General features: G+C 28.0%; 1 long non-coding RNA gene across 1 annotated transcript; it reads right to left on the bottom strand.

Moving 5' to 3' along the window:
- Positions 1 to 450: 450 nt before the first annotated feature.
- Positions 451 to 4,323, bottom strand: LOC146999296 (uncharacterized). The gene is made up of 2 exons (XR_015042490.1): positions 4,087 to 4,323; positions 451 to 670 (listed from the first exon to the last, which is right to left on the bottom strand). It is a non-coding gene; the product is annotated as an uncharacterized LOC146999296 (long non-coding RNA).
- Between the last annotated feature and the right edge of the window lie 327 nt (positions 4,324 to 4,650).

Here is a 4,650-nt window from a genome sequence, read left to right as displayed (position 1 = left end):
CGAAATTAGAATGTCAATTTTATCTGCCATTGTTATGGAGCTGTAGGATATCGAATGTTATTTCTTCAATGATAAAAAGAAATGAAATTTTTAATACCACATCTCATTCATATAACTTATTAACATAATTGAAAAACAATTTAATTCATTTCGTGTTATATCTGAAAATTAAAATTTGTAATACATTGACTAAAGATTCTTACAGGTCTTATTCCCATTTTCCTCCAGGAAAAAGATAATTGCTGTGTAAAATGCATAAATATTTTCACGAGACTTATAATAGTAGTATTAGAATTATTATAATGTTTATGTCATATAATGGATCTGTGAATTTCTTTTAAATAATTTTTATAATCACAAAATTTTATAAAATTAAGAAAGTAGTAAATTTTACAATTAAAATATGAATCCCACACTGCAGAAATACATACAAGAATGAAAACACTGTAATATTTGAAATGCATGATTTATTTTTTTAATAAATTAATAATTATATTTTGATTTTCTATGACAGCAGACTGATTTGCAACTGATTGCTTATACAAGTCACATATTTCACACAGTACATTAATATATTCTTCTGCGTTTCAATTATTTCCTTTTCTGCAGCTGTAATATCATCTCTCTTCCTTTTTTTCTCTTCGGTCTCCTGCTTCGAATAGTTGAGCTTCTATATGAGGGAAAATTTTAAAATATTCATTCAAATTCAAATATTCTTAATTTTTATATTTCATAATGTAAAACACTTTTTATAATTAATTAAACAATGAAACTTCTCTAAAAAGGAACAATTCATAATATTGATTTCTTTAACTTTCAATTTTTCCCCTTTATAATTTTTAAGACTGTTTATAGATCAAGAGGATTTAATGATAATTATTTTAAATTCTTAAAATCTTGTTGTTAATAAAAGACATACTCTGTATATAATGTTCGCAATAAAGAATTGAAAAAACTCTTTTGTATGAGAAATATTAATTTACATCTGTTATAATTAATTTATACCTGCGGTTCTCAGCCGGTGGTATGCAAAGAAACAAAATATTTTTAACTATGAAATTCAAAAATCTCATAAAGAAAAGAATAGTTAATAGAAATTTCCTTTGATCGAAATTGACTTGAAGATTTGGAAAATGACACACTTGTTAACTTTTGGCTGAACCGAAAAAAAGAAATTTAAAGGCATTTCAAATAAAGCTATCAAATTTGTATTGTCTTTTCGCACAACCTGTTTGTGTGAAAAATGATTTTTTCCATGTTAAATTTGAAAGTGGATCCTAATTTACCATTAAATGAAATAAGAGCAGACATAAAGAAATTAAATATTAAAGTATTATAACTGAAATTTTGATAATCAAGTGAATAATTAATTTAATGAAATTTAATTTTGATAATTAAGTAATCATCAGTTTTTAATCTAATAGTTTTTTATGTGTACATATTTAATACAAAGAGTGTGCAAATGGCAATATATATATATATATGTTTTTAATATTTCTATTGAGGAATTGAAAAATAATCATTGTAAAATTAGTGGTAGTATTAATGTTTTTCAGTTTTTGCTTAGATGGTACACTACAGTCAAAAGGTTGAAAACCGCTGATTTATACCATTAAAGTTTTTCTGTTGGGAGGAAAAAGAAAAGAAGAATCCAGAAAACATTAGATTTTATGTAATAGATACAAACTTGTCATTCCTAAATGCCATTACAGATTTCCTCGTGATAAAGGTGTGGAATTTTCTAATGTAAAAAAGAAAAAAGCATAAAATAAGCACAATTTACTCAACAATCTTGACTGAAATATGCATGCTTTCAGAGATAGCATAAAGCAAGAAAAGTTTACTCAACAATCTTGATTGAAATATACATGCTTTCAGAGATAGCATAAAAGAAGCACAATTAACCTCAACAATCTTGATTGAAATATACATGCTTTCAGAAATAATATACAAAGCATACTGCATAATCAAAGTTATGAGTTTATATACTATGAGATACTATACATGTTTATAATATACCACGTTCCTGTACACCTAACACCTCGTCCACAATTTTCTATACAATTCATTATTATTCTATAAAAGATAGTTCCTGAAACATAACTGACTTAAGAGAAACATGCATACTTCTAATTTATGCATAATAATTTGACAAACATTGATTTCAGGTAAAGAGCTACATGTATTATATCAAAGAAAGAATGAATAAATGTAATTTGCCTTTATCCTACAAATACTTAAAAACATTTACATTAAAAAAATGAATTATTCATAATGGTAGCAAATTTTTAATGAAAAACAAAACAAGAGTTGAAAACTTAATGCAGTTTTTCTCAATATTTTACTCTCTTAAAATTTATATAAATGTATAGAAACTTGAAATGCATACCGCATTTGGCTAGAAAATTTGTGGTATTGTGCTGCACTCTAGGGAAAGGGAAAAAGTATACAATGAAGCAATCATAAGAATAAAAGATATTTGCATATTATTGAAACCACTTTAATAAAAGTTACCAAATTTTCAAAAATGTGCCAAACTCTGGCAATGATTATGTATCAAAATTTTTCAGGTAACATGCTCATGACAATTTTTCATTCAAGCAATGTCACCATTTTCATATGTGTTCCTTATGTTGTATTTCAAGTTCCAATGGTTTTTAGATACGAATAGTTGTTTTAGATTAATTTCAGATTTAAAATACTGCTTGTGGAGCTTACCATCAAAAGAAGAAGCTTTGTTAAAAGTTCTGCAGGAATAGAATATTTTAGTACAAAAATTTCTAATGGAAACAACTATGAGATGAATTTGGTACATAGACAAGGCATGCAGTATCAAGTTTATGTAATTCTCTGATTTTTTTCTTTTAAGTGAAAACAGATCACTTGGCACAAGTGCTAAAAAATTAGACAAAAAATTTGTGGAAAATGTTTTTTTTTTTAAACTATCATATAATTTTTATTTAATAATTCAAATTAGTATTTTAAAATTTGTTAAATGTTTTTTCCTTTGATATGTTGATAACATTTTGCCAACTTGGATAAATATTGATAGTTTGGTTATGCTAAAAGCAAGCTGCAAAAACAAAGTACTTCTCCTGATAAGTATTTTTCTCTTTTCATTTATAAAGACCACCAAACTGATCCAGGTGTTTGTGTTAATACGTAAGTACCAAAAAATATTGAAGAATGCACAATCAAAGATGGCAACCAGTATGGTAAAAGATATAATTAATATATGCAATGAAAGAAATCTTATTAAAAGACGACTTTCATTATCAGCAGAGAAGCATGACACAGTTACAGTAAAGAAATTAAGCTTTTGTTTCTGCACTTGTAGCTTTTAATAGCCAAAAATTGTTTTTTGAAATTTTATGAAATAAATAAATCTGAACATAACTGATATCAAATGGGAATGGGTCCAAACTTTCACTTAAGAAGCAGAAAGTGTACTGTAAATGCACAATATAATGAGCAGAACACAAAGCATAATTTATAAATTAACCTTTACTCTGGATGTATATATTACATTAATATCACATTAGAATTATCAGGGTTTCATATAATTTTTTATTTATTGTATTACATTGAAATACCTTTAATTTCATTTTTATATTTTCCCAACGATGTACAATATAAATCTAAAAATTGCTCTTAACTGTTTCATCACATAATGAATGTCTAAGGGAAGGAATGCCTGCGTGGAAGACTAAGGAAAACTTAGTATTCATGCTATACATTGAAAAAATGAAGAAAACACTCATGCAGCCAGCTTTTTCACCTGGATTTAAAAAGAGACTGGGATAGCGGTGTTCAGCAGGCTTATCTGCTTGTAGATAGATGGGCTTATTAATTACTATATAATTCAAGAACTAGTTAATTTTCATATGGTAAACATGCCTACTGTCACTGAAGAATCATGCATCTGCATTAAACAATAAAAATATAACACAAATTTGAATTTTAAATTAAACTTACTATTAGAAGAATTAAAACCAAATGCTGTAATTTGAAAATGGAGAAAAAAATGGTTTATATTTGAAAAAGCAAGGATTTTTGTCTGAAAAGTAAAATATATTTTACACACACCTGTTGCTCTAGATTACTTTGGAGGGAATTTTCTATAGGGAATTCTATATAATATACATGTCTGTATATTTCTTTCGTTTTCAGGACTGGAACAATTCGGTACACCACACTTAAACGCAGTAAACACTTGACCATAAGCTCAGAGAAATCATGGGAACTGATGTTTTTTGTTTACATCGACACGCAGTCTCATTGGATATTGATGTAGTTTATCGGACAAGCTCTCCTGGCACGAGAGCAAACCAGGACGGTTATTCTACGCTACGAGAGTCGACAGCAAATTGTGGGCCGCCAGATGTCGCTGCTAGTAAAAAACAGGTCTGCCCAACATCCTATATTCTGAGTACGGAAGTTGTCGAAAGCGCGTGAAAAAGTGTTGCCGCGTCGTCAATCAGGGTTGTCCAGTTGACGTACTAAGTAGACAATGGCTTTGTATGTGTTTTCGCCGCTGATTTTTTTCATATTTAAACGAAGAATACCGTCGTAGATCTCTGAATCGATGGCGAATTCTTAGAAAATATGTTGATGCTTTTGCTCTGCCAAAAGATGTTTTCATTGCGTATT

This window comes from Stegodyphus dumicola, chromosome 1 (assembly GCF_044657685.1).
Source record: "Stegodyphus dumicola isolate Sdum_Otavi_A_Nest chromosome 1, ASM4465768v1".
Classification (NCBI taxonomy): domain Eukaryota; kingdom Metazoa; phylum Arthropoda; class Arachnida; order Araneae; family Eresidae; genus Stegodyphus; species Stegodyphus dumicola.
The sequence above is the reverse complement of the archived record's forward strand: the minus strand, read 5'-3'. Positions and strand labels throughout refer to the sequence as shown.